Genomic DNA, 23,152 nt, shown 5'->3' on the forward strand with positions numbered 1-23,152 from the left:
AGAACCAATCGAGCAGCGGTGGTTTCACTGACATTCCTGTAGAGTTAGTCAAACCCGTAATGAATTTCTTGCATGCTCAATCGCCTATTGTGCGCCCAGCAAAATATTCTCTAATGAACGCATGAATGGTATGTTCATAATAAGCAATTTGGTCTTCGAGAGCTTGTATTTGCCTTAACATTCAATGTAGGTGCGTTATGGCGAAACCCCTTTTGAATATAAATTTTGCATTACCTCTTATAAAATCGCTCTATACGTTCGCAGCGTATTGTTCATTACTTCCTTTATTCGTTCCCTGGGGGCCGTCTGGAGCGGTGGAACCGCACAGTATTTTGATTGACTGCCATCGCTGACAATGGCAAATTCCGCCACTCGCGGTGGTGACAAAATGGCGAAGGCGCCCCTCGAATTCAAATCGCTCCCGGAGCCTTCGAACCGGACAGATTCCTTCTATGGCGGGAGGGTGACTGTCACTCTCAATTAATTTCAACTTAGAAGTTTGTGCGGTTCCACTTCTCCCATACCCCCTGCTGGTGATTGGGACGGTATTCCGGTCTCAAAAAATAAAGGAAATAATTACGCTTTATGCAGGGTCCGAACGAAACTGATTCGAAGTACCTTGCCGGCATAGGAAACCGCCCATGTCGCGGCTTTCATTATTAAGGTTCAGATTTTCTTTTCGACGTCTGCATTGAGACCCTGATGGCGAGGTTAACGTTCCGCCAAAGAACCCATAAGCACGTCGCGGGTTCGCCAGACACAGACGTGGTTCTTACTGCTTTTGCAGGAATGAACATTGGTTATTTGATTCCGGTGTGAGCCATTTTAGCACTGCACCAGATACTTTGGTACTTTAGAAATATGCTTCAGTCCTTGGTAAGCAGATTAACACCGCACCGTTGCCGTTATGGTAGCGCGGAATTTAAACTGTCCTCCATGCGGATTCGGAAGATTTCGGCAAAATCAGAGAAAAACAGACTGAATTAAACGGGTAATAATGGTCCTTTTCTGGATCTCAACCATGTGGCTCTCGGCAAGCGTAAGAACTATGAGGTCGGTTAAGTTGGGACAAAATGTGTAATTGGGAGTTCAAGAGTACGCCGCTTCAAATTTTGAGAAATTCCCGCGGCTTTCGCAGTTATTCGAAAAAAAAACGAAATTTTGGAAAAACGCTTTTGTGTTTCCCTGTGCTTATTTGACGGGACATTCAGAAATTATTGACTTTGAGTTGATCAATAATATTCCTTCTCAGCTCGTCAATTATTCGATGGGCACAGCTTTGTAAATGGGACTTCCCCCATTTCCCCACAAATAATAATCCAATGGAGATAAATCTGGCGAGCGTGCCGGCCAACGTATGCCTCCGTTGTGTGACGTGGAATGAAAAGGGTGATATTTATGCTTCCTTTATGGTCACCCGGATCCCCGTGGTGGAGCTCTAGAAACCCTATACATGGTGTTCTTTAATGATGCGCGGGTATTTTAAGGTGGGATTCTACATGAGAAAATAATGATAGTTTCTCATATAAACTATTATTATTTTTTCAAATGTCAAATTATCCATTGTTTTATTTATCGTATTAGAATGGTTATGAATAAATTTGCATTGAACCGCATATTTTTACCGCAATTGATGCCCTTTTATAAACCGTCTTTACATACCAAATTTAATTGAAATATCTCTAGCAGTTTCGGAAATATTCATTAATTCAATTTTTTTTTTCTGAAACTTTGCAGCCCTGCATTCTCGCAACGGGACATTTTTGGAACATAGTTTATATGAGAAAATCTCATTATTTTTTTATGTCGAATCCCGCCTTAAAATATCCGCTCGCCCTTAAGGAACGCCCTGTATCATCGCGTTTTAGCAGGAAGACGTTCGCAGGGATTCGCTTATAGTGTAAAGAAAGTGAAACCGATGATTCGTCTTCATCTTCTTCTCCTTCTTCTTCGAATCGTCCGAGTGTAGAAGAGTAATCATTTTACATTCCGTTCCAATTATAGCCATTAGAAGAAGCAATAGGCCTTTTACGATTTGCGGCTTTTGTGAAATCACGAAGAAAAAAAATTCTAATTTGATGCACCATTAGGTTTTTTATGTGTCTTTGTGTGCTTACGGCCATAATTTTACCCATTAGGTTTTGTTTTGCTTTTGATTTCAATACGGTCTTTAACATTAAGTGCATTGAGCATGTGCCATCCACGAGACACGGTAAATTTAACGAAATATGCGCTGCGCTCATGAACCTTAATGCTATCGCTACATTTCATTTCACCTTTGAATCCCATTCCCGAACTAGATATTTAATGTTTAATTGAGGTTCGTGATACCTACACGTAAACGTCTCCTTTCACCCTTTCCGTCTTCAGAATTTTTTTCTTTCCGTACAATTCCGTTCGCCAATTGTCAAGAGGGTAATCTCGAGGTTGCTCTCGCAGCCACCATCGTTCACATCAGATTACGGCTTCGATTCTTTCTTCTTTCCATCATGAATAAATCTGACGGAAATCTAGATCTACTTCAAAAGGGGCTGAAAATTGCCCGAATTATAATTTTGCATTTTTGGCCTTAGATAATGATAAAGATTACGATGGTGCTTTCCAGCTGAACAACAGAGACGTAAGGTTTATCCCACCAAATGTTAATCGCAAAATCGCAATCTCGCAGCCTTCCAAATGGCCTTAAAAATCGATTGACTGCGTGCAGATTGGATACCTTGGTGGTTAATTGGACAGCAAAATATTATATGTAATATGTAATATTAATGATCCTCATTAGCATCGACAATACGATTTAATAATTGCCGTTTATACAACAACTTATACATGTAATTTTCCAACTCGAAGAATAGCCATTTCCCTATAAGTTACGTGTTAATGGTCAGTCTCGTCTTAGTTCGAAACTGAGGTCAGACGAAACCAATCAGATGATTAGTTTCGTTTTAGTCCTTTGTTGGGTCATTAGTCGAAGTCAAGCAGACAATCGTCGTTCTTATCTATTCGTTTATGGTAACTAACCGTCTATCCATCCGGAAAGCCACGGCTCTATAACGAGTGTTTGTTAATTTTTGCGGTATTCACTGTAGGTTTGTGAAGAGTAATTAAGGTTGATTAGAGCGAGGTTTCTACAAAATTTCCTCATTTTTGCGTTCTGAACATAAACACATATTGTGTGTATGTTGTCGTAAGACTCGGGCAGCTTGTTAATTAAAAAAAAAAAAAAATTCCTTTCCCCGTCCCGCAACATTTAACGGGGCCAAATTCTGATGAGAAATTTATTGCGATTTTTATCTAAAAAAATAAAATAAAAAAATGCGGTATTCTCTAGACCCTTAAAAGAACTTCAGTTAACCTCCTTCTGATCGATCAGTCACATCCTCGAGCACATTCATTAAAAACGTACCTCCCCGACCGCCCCCAAAACCTCAATCATCTTGGACTCTAGAGCACTGTCCTGGTTTTGTTCCAAGGATATCTCATCTGTCAAAGGGGGTACGGTGCTGCGTAACGAAATGTCCGTTTTCGAACATGACCCAGGGGAGACCAGGAATCGACTCGTGATTCGACCAGGAGATAAGAATAATAATTGGCCGATGAGGGCGATCCTTCGGGTCCTGAAGATGAGGAAGTTAGTTCAGATCACCCTATAAGGGTTAGTTAGCCTGCTTTTTTGTAGCTCATTATTATCTACCAGTGCTTAGTCCACATTTCAGAAACGGTGGAAGGACGAGGCTGAATGTGGATCACTGATTTATTTAGTGATGGTTATGGAACCGCCAATTTTTAACCTAGTGCTAGTCAGGGACCAGCAGGACATCCCGTATGATAGAGATGTAACTTGCGTGATTCACAAGCAAATGATTGCAACTTTTGCAGTTTTCCTTATCAGTCGCCGGTTTTCCAGCAATTTGCAAAAGCATCTGGATATGCGACAGACGGGGAAAAAGGTTTAAAACAAGAAAAATCTAAAAAAAACGGACACTTCCAGTGTCTCTTAATCCAGGTAGGTGATCTTCTGCGGTACTACTGTTTCAGGTTTGTAGCTCACCAGTTTCAACAGAGAATTTCTTGCCTCCATTCCAACGGTCATGTAGCAATAATACGTAACAATTTTCATGACTGAAAGAAACATTAAAGTGCTAATTGTCAATTAAAATTTTAAATGCTCTTAACCTATGTAAGTCGGGGCTGCCTTTAAGCATATCTGAGATTTTTTTTAAGGAAATGGTACCGCGTGGTATAGCGAAATATCTGGCGAAGTTAACAACTTTCCAATTAATTTCAATTTTATTGTGCAACCAGTGAATTGAGGAAAAATCCAATTTGAATTGCTCATAACAATGCGAGATATTGAAAGCAGAAATTAATTGTTTACACGCGATTAATTTAAGAGTGTCACCTGAGAAAAAGTTCTCAAAGATCCTTGGTAGTTCTAGGTACCGGCTGCTATTATCACATACTTTTCATGATAGGAAAAGTATGTGATCATCCCTTTGATGGCATAAAAAGGTATGTGATATTACCGGTTTATTATCACATACCTTTCATGGTACGCGGTGATACCTTTGATGGTATAAAAAAGTATATGATAATACCGGTTTATTATCACATACCTTTCATGGTACGCGGTAATACCTGTGATGGCATAAAAAGGTATGTGATATTACCGGTTTATTATCACATACCTTTCATGGTACGCGGTGATACCTTTGATGGCATAAAAAAGGTATGTGATAATACCGGTTTACTATCACATGCCTTTCACGGTACGCGGCGATACCTTTGATGGCATGACGAGGTATGCGATAACACAGGCTTATCGTCGTATGATTTTTGTGGTATGTGATAATACCTTCGATGGTATGCCAAAGTATGTGATGGATACCAACAGGTATTTGAGACTATCACAACATAAATTTGAGACTATCACAACATAAAAAATTGCAAATACCGCGACTTGGACGACTATTGACGAAGTCAAACTAATTGCCACCTTTTGTTCTTACGAGCACCTTCGAGGGGCCGTAACGGCCCGACGGAATGGGCCATCGAAAGAGGTCCTCAACTATACGGACATTCCCTAAAGCTCCTGCACAATATGTAGATGTGGCTCAAATGAGATCACATTGATGGTTGCACCACAAACTTCTGACGTAATATCGGCCAAAGCGAGAGCCCGAGGATTCTCGTAATGAAATAACTCGTGACTGAAGGAAATATTATTCTCAAAGGACTGTGTCCATAATGTCATGCCATTTAAACCGAGTTTACGTATTCTTTACCATATTGAAGGTCCGGGCAAAACAGTGAAAATCCTCATCCGGACCAGGAATTATCATTTTTTTTTTATTTTCAACGGCCACCAATAAGCCATTATTGCCTTCCTAAAGTGTGGCTTTAAGTGCTAGCATGATGAACGTCGGCCAATTACAGCGAAAAATTGGTCTCTCTGAAAGCACCCATTGACCTTTACCACATCAACAATCGATTCTACAAACGCCATTTTTTCGAAAATTAATTATCGTCTTTTCAAATGAGAATTAATCTCCTTTTTTATGCTGATAAATGTGGACTCGAAATTGCTTATGTAGCGCACAATTACACGCTTGTAAGTTTGAAATATTGGACGTCCATTAATAAGAGAAAAGCCTTAAGGAGACGCTGTACTGCACCTCGATTGAAAACTCGCATAAATATTCCATAAGCACTTTCTATGGGTTTAATTTGAATATTTGAACAGCGAAGCTGCATAGGAAGTCCCAAACATTCCATCCCGCATGTTTGTTCAGCGACTTGTCCCAAACGGATTGTAGTCAAGCAAACTCTCACTTAACTCTCACTGAATTAATTTCAATTATGCAATCGGGCCCGTTTGACTATTTTTCAGAAAATATGATCAGGAAGTCAAAGGCACCGAGTGGATTTGAACCGGCATGTGGGTCATGAATCATCAGCTTCGATATAAAACTTGTGTCGATACACCTACTATTAGCTATTAGCCGTATTCCATGTAGTGTTCTGCGTCTAATGATTGCGAAATTTCGTTCAGTATCTAACTACAAGCGATTACAAGAATGACACTACACAAGCGACAAAGAGTGGTATGGGTGTGCGCGGCCTAAGAATGCAAGAAATGAAAATTAGTCAACTACGGTGGGTTGGTTTCTTATAGCCACATACATATTTCTGTCTAGAATTTATTCGCTGTTACCTTCCTCTCGAAGCTATACAGGGCGTCCGCTTCTGAAGCTCACCAACCGTCGGGATCTCGCTGAGCGTAAAAGATGGGAGGCAGGTCAAATTGGGCAAAAGTTCAAGAATATGCCGTTTCAACATTTGAAGTTGTCAGGATTTTCGTTCGCTTAACATCGGTGAATACAGATTTACAAACGAGTTCTTTCACAGTTCCCCATAAATAATAATCTGATGGGGATAGATCTGGCGAACGTGCCGGCCATCGTACATCTTCATTGTTCGAAACGACTCTACCGGAAAATGTTTTCAAACTTGGCCGATGTGAATTTTAAACGGGCGATTTTTGGGTTTGCTGATGGAGGCTCGCCACACCGCCCGATGACGTACGTCGGTTTATCGTTGTGAGCCCTGTGGGAGTGGAAGGGCTCTCTGGGTTCTAATGGAGAATTGAACTCGTTGCCGCCCGTTGTTTTTGGACAAGTTTTAGCATTTTCTGACGGGTTTCGCCGTTAAAATTTTTTCCCTTCTTAATTTTTTCTTTTTTTTTTTAACTTTTTAACTTTCTTTTCTTCTATTTTTTTCTCACTTAAATTTTTTTTCTCACTTAAATTTTTTTTTTAATTTTTTTCGTCGCCTTTTTCCCTTTCCCTTCGCTTTCTCGTGCATTTTTCTCTCGTCCTCAATCCTTTCTTCTAGTTCAACGAACCTGCTGCATCCACGACACGCGTTTCTTCAGTTGCTTCGCCACCCGCTGTTTCCCTCGTAAACCTTTCGCCATCGTTGCGGATTGTTTCCAACTTGGTGCGAGCACCATTTAAGAAAGATTTGAACCAGCCAGGCAATGGTACTCTACCGAGACCTCCATTCTACTCGCAACTTAAGCACACGCCATTACGCGGCTTCCACGTTTGAAATTATGGCATGGAACGCTCGAAAAATGCCTTCGCAGTCGAAATCGTTGCAGTTTCACTTTCATTTAAAAAGAAAAAAAAAAACTCAACGTCAAATATTTAGCTGCCATTCATGCATGCGAATCAATTGCACCAGCAAAAACATGCCGCGCCATGTGCTCCATTATGCAATCGTAAGTTAATAACAATTTTTACTCTTCGCTGTTCGTTCCGCTCCACATTTGCCAATAATTTTAAGACATATTGGTCTAAATTAATATAAAATTCCTCGACCGTCGTAATAGTTATCAAGTGACTCACCCAGGCGTTGAAGACGGGCGGGAACCTCTTTGACTTTGCCGCACGATTTGAATATGTACCTGAGGCACCTTTAAAACTCATTCGAGGCTGCTTCAGTGTTCGACTAACGTTGACTAGACCGACTCGAAACTGTTAGTGATAAAATGCGATACCGATAAAATTAATCTCCGTAGTCTCCGGAGGGACCCGTAGTGTCCAAATGGCGGTACCCAGGTTGATAATTGCCGTAATTGCAAACCTCTAATAAAGATTACATAAATCCATTAATTTTACCCGATGCAAATAAAACTTTCATACTTGCAAGCCATTCTTCCATTAACAAGAGCGTAAATAAATTTACATTCTAATTCTTCATTTCAGGTTCTAGAAGTGAACGCGTGAAGATAATTAATGGCGCAGTCCACGAAAGTGGTCCTCCAGTTTTGTACAGGAAGGACCAAAATATAAAATTGATCGTAATCAGGTAAGTGCAAATATGAGCTTTTGGCTCGCAGACGAAAGCTGCGGATAATAAATTAATTAACGTTGTTTGGTATTGAAGTCGGGAATGGAGCGAAAATTTAAACAAAGGGAGCACATCCCGCCTCTGACGTAATTGAGAGCAGATAAAGCTTTCCTTAAGACATTCATTCAAGAAATACTCGGTGTAGTTGCCGACCTAGTTTTGAGAGTTGAATGTAACTGAGATTGCATAAAGCATTATCGTGATTACCAAGCGGTGGTACTATGAATTCGGTGCGTTAATTTCTCAACTTCCCGAACTCTTACAGCTTATATTTCTCTGATAAATTAAAGCTGCTGAGAAACTCAGCACTTCTACGGGGAATTACCAATATGCGTCTTCTTCGGAAACGCCTTGAGGTCCGCAGGGCCGGCCTTAGAGAGGCCGGCGCTCTGGGTCGTCTAGCCTAGTCCCCCGCGAGGCCGGCTCTGCCTCTCTGGATAAATATTTAAGGTGTTGCATATCCTTGAGGGCACTTCCAAGAGGTCTCTCATATTTGCATTGTGTTCATGAATATTTAAATGTCTCTTGAACAGGTCTAAGTTCACCGATGGTCATTTGGCCACGTACTCAACTAAACTTTGCGGACGCTGCAGTCGTAGACTTAAGTAATAAATGGCAGTTTACGAAAACTTGAATTCCTTGTCCGATGGACTGTAAAGAGATTTGAGGTGGATTTATTTGGTTGGTTGCAGCGGCACACGCGCAATGGAGCACGATCGAATGATACGGCACGAAACACCTCGGGCCTTCGCCAGTATACAGGGTGTTGGGGAAGTAACTTTCGCAAATTTAGTCAGGACATGTTTTTGAACGAAAGAGTCCCCGTAACAGGGGTCGAAAGTCTAAAAGCACAAGAAAAAACAATATTAAAGTTGGTAACCGAAAAGCTATGATAAGATTAAAATTTTAATAAAATGTTGGAAAAGGTACTTGACAAGCATTTATTGTTTGATCTGTAACAAAAAAAAGTTTAAATTATTCAAGAATAATGTTGATAAAAGCAATTTGAAGCTTAATTAATGAGTAATAATGGAATTTAACCGATAAAAGTAAACTTAAGCGGCAACGCCGTAATGAACCTCGAAAATCAGACCCTTTAAAGGGTCGTCCAGGTTAACTTTGCGGGTGAAGCTATAAAGCATGGGATAGGCAGTTTCCAGGTGTCAGACCCAAAAACCTTTGTAAAAAAAACATACCTAGTTAGTTTATGCAGCTATTTGGGGAGATATCGAAATGAAGGAAATGCGACGCGACGTTGCCATTTCTCAAAATATTATTATTTTTTCTTACCGGGGAACTGGTTGTATGCAGGGTTACTGGTAATTCGACTCGTTCGTTTGGAGAGGTGGTAGAGCATGAGGTCAGCAGTAAATTGGACTCATATATGCATGTGAGCATTCTTCGTTCATGTTGAAACAATTAATCAATTATCTGAAAATGTCATGGGGTTCTGGCTCTAAATTCTTCCCAAGATAAGTGCGAGAAAATGGTAAAAGGGCTGTCATGAATCTCTTCGCATTTCTTGTTTATGTTAAGACCATTAATTGGCATTATCTGAAAGTGGTACAGGCTTTTGGTACCAAACTCTTCCCCAGATTAGCGTGGGAAGAGAGGGTTGTTTATAAATTCCTTTAGCGTAGGTGAGAATGACGTTTAGGGGTTTGGTAAGCGTGGGAAAAAGGGTGGACAGCCCTTCCATCTTATCAGTTCTCTCACGAAGAGGGGCTGTGTTCTGTGTATGGATACCGGGTTGTATCGGGATTCCATTTTTGGTTCACGGAGAATAAAGAAGTGCTCTGGGAATTGTGTTTTTCTCTCCGCCCTTGAACCGCGAATCTTACATGCACATTGCAAAACTCACTAAATTTTTAGTTATTTCATTATTATTATTTTTTTAATTCTCGTTCCTAACGATCTCAGAGTGTTTTTTCAAAAAATCCTTTTTAGATTTTTTTACTTTCGCTACACGATCACTCGCCTAAAATTATGATCTCCCGTAAGGGATGTAACGTGTCCCAAAATATTTGAATTATGTGAAGACTTTCTCTGAAAATTTTCGTAAAATATTTCATGAACATTCGCCCCCTCAGCTTCTTCCGGTCAGTTTTCAAAAAAATGTTCAAGGTCACACGAGGGCAAATCGTTCTAGAAACTTCCTCATTTGAATAGCTATTTAGTGAGGCATTGCGTGTCCAAAAAATCTGTCCAAGTTCCGAAAAAATAGTCGAAATGCTTGAAGTGAACGACTTAAATTAAATTTGTAATTGGAAAATTAACAAAAAATGGTGTTGGTACGAAACTAAAAACACGAAAAACAATGTAACAAATACATTTAAATTGAATTAATGTTCGGTCTCAATGTTAACACCTCTGTTCCGAACGCACCTTCGACATTTTCTTCTAATTGTCGTTCTTGTTCCCCTTGTTAATGTATTTCTTAGCTCGTTAGCTGCTTTAATGATTCTCTGTCTTAGAACATCGATGTTTGCCATTGGTCCAAGCAGGTCCCTATACACCAACGCTTTCATTGTGCCCCAAAAAGAAAATTCCATGGGCCTTTTTGTCATTTTCATTATGAATTATTCCTGAGTAAAGTAATTTAAGTTAAATAGTTCACTTCAGACATTTCGACTATTTTTTTGGAACGTCAAAAGATTTGTTCAAACTGTGATATCTCACGAAATAGCTATTCAAATGAGGAAGTTTTTAGAACAATTTACCCTCATGTGACCTTGAACATGTTTTTGAAAACTGAGCAGAAGAAGCTGAGGTAGCTGATGTCATAAATTATTTTACGAACATTTTCACAGAAAGTCTTCACATAATGCAAATGTTTTGGGGCACGTTACATCTCATATAGAAGATCATAATGTTAGGCGAGTGATCGAGTAGCGGAAGTAAAAAAATCTATAAAGAATTTGTTGAAAAATCACTCTGAAATCATTAAGAACCAGAATTAAAAAAAAAATTAATGAAATAACTAAAAATTTAGTGAGGTTTGGAATATGCATATATGCGTTCGATTTACTCCTTGCCTCATGCCCTACCACCTCCCCAAGGAAGACGTCGAATTACCATTAACCTGTATGCCTACGACCCCTGTTGTAAGGAACTTTTTTGTTCAAAATGATGTTCCAAATCATTGGTCAAGTTTAGGAAAGTTATTTCCCTAACACCCTGTATTCATAGAGGACCGAATGTCCCGGATAAATTCTTTAAAAATCGAAGGGAACAATGTTCATGAAAATGCTGCAACACGTCAGATATCGTTTTTAGTTGTGCATCTTCTAAAGTAACACACATCTGTACAGAGTTCCCGTGTAGTAGATAAACGTAGTTTTTAATTTTTTTCTTGTCGAATTATTACGTTTTTCAGTTTTCCGGTAAATTTTGAACGTAGTTCATGTAACGTGCCCACGTAACAATAATAAAATGGATGGATCCTGCGAAGGGGGTAATTAGAGTGGCCTGCTAGATGGCCAGACCTCACCCATATGGACTTTTTTTATGGGGTTATTGGAAACACATGATTAAAGAAACTCACCAGTATGGGAGAGTTAAAGAATACAATTACTCAAGAAGCCCAACAAATACCGCCTTAAGAGACGAAAAAAGGTTGGCCTTCAATTTGAAATTTCAACGTGGCGGCGCCATAACGCGGCACCAATCGCTTTTTTTTTTAAATATTATTTCGTGTTCAATCAGTTATTTCGTGACTGCTCAAAAAGTTCTCAAGATCATTAATGTATTAATTCGGGAAACTCTGCTAATAAGGCGTAGCTTAGCGGAGTAAGCCAGAAAATCCTTGGAACGTCACGAAGAATTGAAACACCTTGTAGCCCGTCTGCACAGGTCTCTAATCGTGGACGAAGTATTGTGCTCTACTCGTAAATAAGCAAATAATGACCATCATCCCCTGCCCCCCTCCCTTCCCTCTCCCTCTGTCTCTCATTTGAGGTAAATTTTTCAGCGGGTATGATAGCCTTTATTATAGACTCGTCCAATAACAGGCTATTCCATAGTGGTACGAAACTTATCACATAACTCGGGTTAGTTTTACTTTGGGCCATAGTCAAACGGCAACCTGGCCGATTCAGGAACTGAATCGAATAGGTCTGGTTTAATACCGGAACGTCGCAATTGGTAGACGCAGAAAGGTATTTCTTAGAAATATGACCCATTTCCGAATGATTTCTCTCAGATCCATTGAGTTGGGTTCGACTTGCGCCGTCGCAGGTTCGGTCCGACCGTGGATTTTGGTGGGCATGGTGCTTCGGAGATTCCCCGAAGCACCGGGCGCAGATTTTCCTCGGGTAAAAAAGGTTCAAGTTTGGGGGTCAAAGACCTATCCGCACCTCCACGTGGTGGCTCCTGGATGCCTCTCTCTCTCTCTCTCCGAGGGCGGGCAACCAACCCCCGGCGGAGAGAGAGGTAACGAACGCGGAAGGCTGAAAGAGGGATAAGCCATGGCTGAAAAAAAACGATTATTGAAACATTGAAAAGGGGTCTTTTTGGGGCGAATAGGACAGGGTTTTATTATAGGTGTGCCACGCTTCAGACGTTTAACACAGAAATTTTATGAGTTTTTAGCGCAAACACCCAATCAATTTCAGCAATAACCAGCGGCATATACCTGCTTAACTGCTAACTACTTAATTTATAGCTCATTACTGATGATATAGCGAGCGATCGCAGCTCAGCCTGCACATTATTAATGAACGATAAATAAGACGGTTTTAGTATTTAGCAAGTAACACTTAAATAATTGACAGATGAGAGAGATGGACACACAATTAAAGTGCAATAAAGTCTGCTAAAAGAAAAAAAAAAAAAAACAAAGAGAAGATTATTGCAGAGCTACATATCCAACGGCCGAAGATCACAATGGACCAATGGCATTGTTATTAATTTCTTTGTTAAGAAATCTTTCATTAGGAGACGATTATGGAGTCCATTATTAACTCCCGGCGAGAAGTGTGGAAAATTACACATGATAATTGTATAATATTAAAATAATAATAGTAATGGCAAGTCTAAAATATGGGAAGTTTCCCATATGAAACCGCGGCCACATTGCAGAGTTTTTGTCTCTGTGGTGCCTTTTTTGCCACTTTGACTTTCATGCGAAGATTATCGGCAAACGTAATTACGCTCGATTACGCTTAAGAAGATGAACCTGAACCAATTACATTACCTGCGAATAAGACGTCATGCACCTCAACCGTGGATATTTTATAAGCCCTTTGTGATAAGTACAGCCTCGCACGTCTCCTCTACAAGAGCGGTTTAACCTACTGTGAGATATTCGCAGATTCCACTTCGTCTGTTGCCTTGAACCACTACCATTTGCGCTTGCAAAACCAATCTGTGGGTCGCACTGCATACCGTAATTAAATACATGAGGTAGGTACGCAAAGATCAGTTAATTTAAGCTTATTGTTAATCTATGAACGAAGGAACATGCAACGTCTCAATTCTTCGCACTGCTTGCTATTGGCCGAGTCGATGCCCAAACGGCCTATAACATTTTTGGCTGGATGATGTCGGCAACATCCAATTCACAGAACTTAAAATGATTTTTTAAAGAGATGATTTTCCTCGTCGGCTTCGAGATTCAGTGGGTTAGAAACCCACGCTTAATGTCCTTTTGTTTCTACACAAGTACCTGCAGAACAAAGCGGCAACGACTTCCGTCCCGACGATTAATAATAAAGTAAAAAGTGTTAGATTTGACAGTGAATGCCATTCATTCGTTTTGGTGGTACCATTCTGGTTCCATTACTGAAGTCGCTCTCAGGAACTTTGCCGATGAATGGGTGTTCCGAGAAGCTGAGGCCGTCTAGAGGTGGTGCGTCACGCATCGCCTTGAAGCAAAACTGAAGGTATCTAATGTTATATTTATTAATAGGTGTGTGACGTATGTTTTTAACGAGACGAAAAAAGTCCGATGGTGTCAGATCGGGGGATCGTGCCGGCCACGCAGTCGCGCCTCAATTTCTTCGGACGGATTGGCAATTCTGTGCGCGCCGGGGCGAGGGGCGCTGCACCGCGGTGAAAGGGTGAGTACGTAAATATTCAGCGAAGTTCCCAAGAACTGTTAGGCGTTCTAAATGATTTGACCGTACAAGCGAATTGTTTATGTTTCTCATAGAACGAGGCCCAATTTCTTCTTTTCCACGAATACTGTCTCTATTCACATGTCGGCTTTAATTGCGTAGAAACAAATTCGCACGATTCGCCACCGAAACGGATGTCGTCAAACATCCATCTCTGTTCTGCACAATCATCACGTATCAGAAAATCAATGAGAACGTCAGTCGATATCTCGGGAATGCACGGAATGTCTTTCTGTTGCCCAACATCCGATCATATAAAATTCTTCGTTCATTACTGGACATTATACGACCAAGCTCAGTTTACCTTAGGCGCCATTTTTTGACCGGATTCGCCATTATAACACTATATCTTAATTTAGCGCAGTGCCACAGGCAGTACCGATCGGTATGGAAAGTGGTATGGCATATGCGAGCGGACGTCCTTCAGCAACTTCTACAGCTTCCATTCATAAATTTACATTTTTTTTTTCTGTTGGGCAATGCGTCACGGAATATTTTTCAACGGTTTTTAACGGTTACGGTTTAGTATTTGTCCGAAGGTGGGGAATCTAGCACATCATCCACCATTAAGGACATGTTGTGATCTCTTTCGTGACCGGTTTCCTTCCGTTCGCTCGAGAAGGAAAGGATTCTCACTAATAAACCGTCTTCGCAGGTCTGAAATCACATTCTTTTCACTTGAGATTGCTAGGAATAATTCAACCAACAAAGGAAAAATATGGAGTTGGTAATGCAATATGCAGCCGTTATAAGCATACAATGGTACATTTGCAGAACATGATTTCAGACTGATATATGTATGATGGTATGTGTAGTGGTACGTATGGTGGTACTCGTGACCACCAAGCCATCAGCCGCAGCATACTAAATAGCATTTGGACTTTCCGCCGCGTCTATCGTTAGGAGCAGCAGTGTAAATATTACGCCACAAAATGTAAAGGAAATCCTTATCGAGCATACAATTTTTCTTGTGGTAAAATAGGTAAAAAAAAAACGTGGTAATGTGTTTGGTAATTATATAAATTCCCACATTACCCAGAATCGAATCAGTCACGATTTATGTGCCAATGTTAACAGTTATTCAGTAAAGTAGTGCTAACATGCATATTTGAAGGATACGCATATTGCAAATAATTTTATTACGACAATACGCCTACTAACCTTTAATTTGAAAGTGTTGGTTTTTCTTAAGCACGGTCGCAACCACGTCTTGCGACCGACGGTAGTGTCCGTTAAAATGTAAGTAACATTAAAAAATAGTCCATGCTGCCCGGTCAAGCAACGCTTTGGAAAGGATTTTGTGAAAAAACTAGGGCGTTATGTTCTATGGTGCCTCCCGCAGGTTGCCATGGCGACGTGTGTCGCTTAAATAGGGAGCGGGAATAATCACTATTCCATCCCGCGGACCTCCCATTATTCCCTATAGCATCGAGCGACATCAGTTTAACTGAAACCGGTTCGGTGACGAACCAATAGCATTTCGAGCATTTTCGACTTTGAAAAGTATCATTCCCGCCTGCAAAAGTGTCTTAACCGTCCTTCGTCGCTAACCGAAGTCGGTTCGCCTCGTAGAGTCACCTGCAGTTCGCGTGCTCTAGAGCATCACTTGATAGGTAGACAATAATTGCGTTATACAAGGCGATTAAAAACTAATAATTATTTTCGCAAGGTCTTAAACGAATAACAATTTTAGTACCAACAGAGCATTAAAGCATAATGTGAACCTCACTCGGTACGGGCACTTCAGCGTCGATTAACAACCGAATTGGTATCTATCGAAGTCAATGCTCCATTACGACAACATCGGCGAAGAGATTCTCGAGCCACTTTTAGTCGAAGGTGAGGGTTGACTGCGACGAATTAAACAACCAAAATAATTATAATAACATTAAATACGAATATTAAAATCGTTTAGCTATTCCCGGAGACATGAAATTACACAAGCAGACTATGAAAACCATCGCAGCACCTTCAGTCATAATTTTGACGCGGATGTAGGCCTCAAGTGTCCTCCAAGTTTGAAATTTCATCGGTTCGTTAGTAGCTTCAGCGGAGCCCAGAACTCCTGGCCACCATGGAAGAAACTCCTCTTCCATTCCCATATCGCATCTGAACGTTGATTGATGCCAATGCAGAGGCATATAATGTATACGCCGTACGTTGCAGCAGCACGTTGTGTAAATTGCAGCAGCGTGCTGCGCGCGCATCGCCCCCTGCAACAGCGTATTGTGTGCGTGCTGTACACTGCAACGGCACATGGCGTACGCGTTTGTACGTTGCAACGGCGCGTCGCGCACGTGCCGTACGTTGCAACGGCATATCACGTACGTTCCGTTGCAACGGATTGCTGACCGTTCCAGTGCGCCTGCTCAGAGGCATCAAGTATCTGGACGTGCGCTACGAATCGGAAAATCTCCTCGTTAAAACCTCGATTCGGTTGGACTGGACGTTGTCGGCATGAATGTATTCGACATTTTTGCTGCCGTGGTGGCCGACCTTAACTATTCCAATTTCCCTCCTATGGGCGGTTTGGGGCCAGGCGCGTTTTACGCTTTCGAAATTGGGAAATCCAATTAATGAAATTTTTGCTAAATTGTTGAAAGAAAATCGTGAAGCCGCATTGACTTGAACGTGGTCGATATTAATGTTGAAACGTGTTTAGTTAGCGATTAACGAGTGCGGACCTTGAGAGTATTATTTTACTATCAAATAATCGTTTTATTAATAAATACTCTCCGTATTAACGACTCTCTATAAATAGAAAGTACCATGACGGCTCGATGGCCAATTTCCTAGAAGAGTCCCGAAGCTGTGATCAAAGTCAATAGCAGCGGAGTGACGTAGAGTTTCTTGCGCTGCTTATTTTCCATCTTTTTTTATTTTATTCTTTCGTTAATCCTTTTCGTCTATTCGTGGAACCATGGTGACGTCGGTTCCTGCGAAACACTCAGTAAATAAGTTTTCTTACCTTTTTAGCGTTGGTGAATCTTGCGGCTTTGTGTTTGCACTACCAACCAGGTTTATCCATTACCAAAGTGAGAAAGGGGAAGCTGCTTCGCGGGCTCGTTGATTTTAATCTGAAATTAAACGATATTACTTGGCGAATTGTTGGCCTGTAAATTTTTAAGGTGGTGCGAGGGTTTTACACAATAATTATTTTAAATTGCCCGAATTTAATCGCATCCAAGCGGCGGATATCAAACCATAATTCGCTTTAGGCGAGATAATGTGATACGAAATTTTACAAGAAGAGAGAATTTCATGTGACCCACTTTAATGAGCCGCACATGATGTTTAGCTAATGGATTTCGATGCAGCGAAAAAACTCGAGATAATAGTTATCACAATAAGGCACACTTAAGCTGCTGGCGGAATAAGAAAGTCCCCGTAAACGCAATGTAAAATGATTAGGAATATTCGTTTTCCAGTTATGGTCATTGTTTTACAGTGATTTACGCTTAACCACAGATGGAAAGAAAAGTTTACAAATACAAAGTGTACGTATCTAATCAATGGTGTTTTAAATTGCCACAATTATTCGCGTAGCAAGGGCACGTCCTGAAAAGTTTCTCCATTAGCGCCCACCTTAATGGATGTAAGCGCGTTCGCGTCGTGTGCAGCACGATTTCAACGGGTCAGGCTCGAGGGGACCGAAGGGGCTTGGCTGGGAAAAAACTAGGGGAAAAATGCGGAGAAAAAGTGTGGGAGAAGCGCAAGACGTGTTAGAAAAATTGCGAGGAAAAAAATAACTGAAGGAACGTGCGAGGTAAAAGTGCGGAAGGAGCGCGGAAAGGTCCGAGAGATGACGCGCGAAGAAAACGTGCGAAAGAAGCGCGAAAAAGAACGGGAGGAACGTGACAGAAAAAACTGCGAAAGAAGCGCGAAAAAGAACGGGAGGAACGTGACAAAAAAAACTGCGAAAAAGAACGGGAGGAACGTGACAGAAAAAACTGCAAAAGAAGCGCGAAAAAGAACGGGAGGAACGTGACAGAAAAAACTGCAAAAGAAGCGCGAAAAAGAACGGGAGGAACGTGACAAAAAAAACTGCGAAAAAGAACGAGAGGAACGTGACAGAAAAAACTGCAAAAGAAGCGCGAAAAAGAACGGGAGGAACGTGACAAAAAAAACTGCGAAAGAAGCTTTAGAAAGTGCAAAAAAACGGAGTTTGGGAAAAAAGCGTTGGAGAGGCGCCAGCAAGGGCGAGAAAAAAGTACGAGAAAAATAGTGCGATACAAGACGCGAGAGAGTGCAAAAAAATCATAAGTGAAATTTTCAATCAAACAAAAACAAAAACATATTTTCGTAATAAATAATAAACCGAACTCGTCCGAGTTCCCTTTTGTCGTGCACTTTTGCTTGCATCCGCGCCGAGAGGTCTCGAAGGAGCGGGAGCGACGTAGCAGCACGGCACTCGAAAAATTGATGCCACGGAGGTCCCCTCGGGCGCAGGTGAAGCCCCACGAGGGCCCCCGTGATCGAAAAAAAACTCGAGCAAGTCCTAGGATCAACCTCGAGCCGAATGCAGGACCCCGTTTCTTCGAGTTCGCATTCGCTTTCGCACCCCCTCCCCTCCCTGTCCAAAGAAATTCCGAACGTCGCGAGTGCCCCTTGGGCCCCACCGACGTGAATGCGATTAGCATAATCGGCCGAGCCGGCCAGCTCCATTAATGTTGTTTTTAGTCCACCGTTTCGATTTTACATTTTCCATTATCACATTTCGCATCACATTCGTATCGAATTGAAAAGTAAGGTCGTAATGCTCATACCATACCTACACCATAACGCTGGTAAAGGCATGGGACATTCTCTTTGCGCTGAAGTCAAGGTAAGTCAGTTACATGGGTACTATATCTCATTGAGCCAATATTGAATTTATATTTGCATGCCTGCATGCATCTGGACCTAAATTATTATTTTTCCATCGACAATCGATTTAATAAACTTTGAGAAAATTATCGGTTCGGACGCGGTTGCGCCCACTATTAATAACCGTGTTGTTATGTAGAAATTTATTTGTTAGGAAGATGATAATTGGTCAGATTAACGCACTGCGATCGAACTTTAAGCGATGCCATGAATTTATGCTGCAGCTCCGAGAATTGCGAAATATTTATTTAAAAGAAATTTCGGTGCCTGGGAGAGTCGGTTTCGTAATATTATTCGAATAAGTGTTATATGTGAAATCGTGTCCACAATTCGATCCTCAGAAGAAAGAAAGTTGCTTTAAGAAGCATCTGCCGATAATAGGGTTTCAATTAAGTCCAAGTGGGTAGTTGCAAGATCCGAAGTGCTAATTTAGGCGTCCAGAAGCTCTGATATTTTGATAATCGGACGGAAAAAGCTTTTGAAGAAGGCTTTTGTCACGTTCTCGAAGAACGAAGTGAATCGCAGTAGAAGAGATCGCGCTACAGCTCCTTTCAAAGCCTTTCCAAGGCATGATTAGGCACTACAATTATTACCACGATTCTATGTAGATTTCAACGCTGCGTAAGAAACTCTGTGCAAGTCTTCATGACACGTTTCTGATGATCGTGGACGCGAACGGTGCCGAAAGGTGCGTTCTGTGAAAATGGGAAAAGTCTTTCGGCACACGTACATGCCGCGTTCCCGCGGAAAGCGTGCGAAAAGCTGACTGCCGCACTAGTGCTGCCAAGTCGTGTGTCGGCGCTAATTTTTCAAAGCAGCCCTCCAGGCTTACCAGGTGTTTCTTCTTTTTTTTTGAATTATTTAAACTAAAAGCCCCATCGTCCATTTTACCCCCGAGTTTAATTTAAGTTCTGCGAATGAAACGTACAACTGTTCTTAATCGAAATGTGGTAGTTTGGGACGTTTAATTAACCATTAAGGTTTACTGCGATTGTAAATACAATGAACCCGCATCCGCGAGAAAAAACCTATAAGATCGAGATAAGAAAATCAACACGGAAACAATAACTATTCCAATAGTAAAGTTTTTATCAATTGGAAACGCATTAACTGTTTGGCAGTAACTACTTATTCATTACATTGAAACTCTCTGTGCAGTAATCTTTTTAGCGTTAAGATTTGAAGGTGATTGGGATGGCAAAAAGACATTGAATTGACGTTGATTCATTAAAATTGCAATGATCGGAGAAAAACTATCTATTACACTGCACAATGCGCAAAACTCATGTTTTTAGTATTTACAGGTAGGCCATGAAAACAACTTGACTTTGACATTTTTTTGACAGTAAAACTTGACTTTGACATTTATCCGAAAACAAAAACTTGACTTTGACGTTTTTTTGACAACCTTAGCAGTCGACGCCATACCTCGCAGCTTAGAAATCATGATGCGAAATCGAATGTCGCGAAAATTAAATTACTGGGCAATAAATGAGCGTGCGGAGAAAGCAAATGGATAAAAAGGAACACCTTCGAAATTTTCCTACATTCAAGAAATCCGATTGTAAATGACGAAATTAGCCCATGTCCAACCTGACACAATACGAAATCGTCTGATTTGAATAAAATTTTGTGCAGTTAATGATCGTTAATGAGACTTCTTTGCCTATGTAGAAGATAAATTATTGCCTAATTAAAGTGTTGTTAAAGCTCGCTAATGTCTGGCATTTTTAACGAGTAGTTATAAAAAAAATAGACGAATCTGTTCGCCCATATGTTTAACCGAAAAACCGAGTTTATGACGTGACCTGGAAGAAAGCAACCAATGAAGAAAAACCCATTAAAAAAAGTCTGTTGACAAATAGATAAAAAGGCAACAGAAATAATAACAGTTCAAGACAACGATGAGGAAAATAACGGATGAGATATAGATAGCATCAGATAATACACGTACATGAGCCGCAACTTCAATCTAGATATGACAGAGTCTCGAGGAATAATAATACTCTGACGTCACTTTTGTCTGCCTTCATCCGTAATATGTCAACTGCGTCAAAGCGACAGTTTACCCGGTCTAGGTATAGACAGACGTCTTTTTTAAAATCCTTCAAAATCGTTGACATCTCAGAAACATCAACAGGCCAGCAGATCATGAACTAGTACGATACTCTAAATGGCAAACCTGAATATAAATAATAAAAGCCACATCTCATGTGGATCTCGACGCCATGGAAATAACAGCGACGGAAAAAGCGTTTCGCCCTGTATTACACAGGGAAAAAAATTTTTAATGTTACGAAATGCAAATTGCGACCCCGCAGATGGTGCTGATATTGAGACGCGAAATTCGTCACGTTTTGACAGTTTAAACATGCACTTTCTCGCACTAGTAAGAGAAAGTACGACTTGTTAGCGCGGAAAAGTGCCCTTTCTCGCGCGGATGGAAAGTGATCATTTTCCACGCCAGGGTAAACGAATATTTATTAAAGAGAATCGACGAGTGTCACCGAAGAGAGCAAGATTTTCAATATCAAACAGCTGATAAGTATATGGTAAAGGTCTCTTTTTTCACTTCCTATTCCTATATGATCGCGACACTGGCAAATCCAGGGAATCGTAACGAAAGAACGTTATCACCGAGGCCTGAGATGGGGTCCCGGCGCAGACCCTCGAGGAGGGCTGGAAGATCAAAAATTAGGAAAGTTGCCGAATATCACCTAGGAGGAATCATGGAGAGTATTGCGATGTGACCACCACAATGGAGGGTGTTTGAATTGAGGAAAGATTTGGTGAAAATCGGGAAGGCCAAATTTCGCTGCGCACCCACTACATTATTTAAAGATAATTTTGCGAATTCTGCAAAGTTTTTGTTTGCTTTTTATTGCTTTTTAACGTTTTTACCGGTTTTTGCACATAGTAAGTTTTATTATTATTTTTTAATGGCAAGGTACTGGATAATATTTTTAAGTCAGTTTCTTATCTCTACACTTCTCAATCTAATTTATTTACAGAATTACTAAGTCGGTTAAACCAGAGCGAAATCGCGCCACACGTTTCAATTTCCTTAATTTTCGAAAGGAAAAACTTTGAATTTCCCGTGAAAAATCTGTAATTTTTCCTGCCTCTCGTCGAACTCGTCAAATAATGACCTGCCCGTTCTTAAACTCAAAAAGCGGTCCCCGTGTGGGGGCCAGACTTAACCCAAACCTCAACCCTCACCTGAACTGACCTGATTTGGTTATCAAAAAAGTCTTAATCCAATAGAGCAAAAATCCCACAAAACCAATAACAGCACGTAACCGAAGTGAAAAAAAAATTCGTCAAAAGCACAAAGCACTAAAGCTCAGTCAGTTTTTCTAACGGTCGTTCGTTTCGCTACTTGTCTGTTGCATCCACTCACGGACTGAGCGAACCACAGGTAACCCGGGTTCACCTGTTGAATATGAAGGTGGGGCGTGCTCAAGAGAATACCATTTACATGGGTACCCTGGCACCAGCATGCCGAATGTATGTACCATTTTACGTCGTGTGTATTTTTTGGTACGTACGTCGTTTGGGTTCGTCAGACGGGTGCTGGGCTGGTCAGGCTCAAAAATTCCCTTTATGCTTAGAAATTCCTCGTTGAGAAGTCTGTTCGAAGGGGAACTTTTACGCTACGACATATGAATACATATTTTTGAAGGGGGGTTTGAGTGAGATTTTTGGGGCCTCAGGGCTATTTTCCTGCAGCCCCCCCTCCCTCCTTAAAGGGGCTTTGGAAAAATTTCCAATACTGCAGGTTGTCCTTGCTGGGTAGGTACCTTGGTACACGTGTTTGTTAGCTATAAGCGGAAAGTCCATATGACTTTACCAAGGTTAATAACAATTTTAAACAAAATTTATTGTCCTTTAGAGAGGAAACCTGAGTCACTAAAATAAATTTCAGCATGTTTGCAAACCTATCTAAGAGTTTCTTAACGATCTTTTTATTAGCAACTTTTGCCTGCTTTTATACATTTAGGAAAAGGAATATTTTCCATGTTGTTCGATTTATAGTTGTGTTTATTCAGCTCTACCTTTGGAATTAACACTAAAACATTCGTCGCAAAGTAATACTTGCCCGTTCAATGGTTAGTTTGTTTAGTATAATGACCAACAGTTGAGTATCAGTGTGATGTTGAAATCTTAATTTTTCCTGAATCTTTGATTCTTAACGTCCCTTCAGCCCCAAGTTGTTCCAGAATCTTTTACTCTAGAGGTCAGTCCAGTCTTAAGCTGTT

General features: G+C 40.8%; 1 protein-coding gene across 1 annotated transcript in view; it reads right to left on the minus strand.

Annotated features, from left to right (window-relative positions):
* The window catches only part of LOC136350845 (uncharacterized), a 44,915-nt gene extending 22,595 nt beyond the window's left edge, over positions 1 to 22,320 (minus strand). The window contains exons 1-2 of the mRNA XM_066302948.1: positions 22,123 to 22,320; positions 16,996 to 17,104 (exon numbers count right to left, since the gene is read on the minus strand). The gene's annotated coding sequence lies outside the window, so the exon portion shown is untranslated. The remainder of the gene's footprint in view (positions 1 to 16,995; positions 17,105 to 22,122) is intronic.
* Between the last annotated feature and the right edge of the window lie 832 nt (positions 22,321 to 23,152).

The sequence above is a fragment of the Euwallacea fornicatus genome, chromosome 4 (assembly GCF_040115645.1).
Source record: "Euwallacea fornicatus isolate EFF26 chromosome 4, ASM4011564v1, whole genome shotgun sequence".
Classification (NCBI taxonomy): domain Eukaryota; kingdom Metazoa; phylum Arthropoda; class Insecta; order Coleoptera; family Curculionidae; genus Euwallacea; species Euwallacea fornicatus.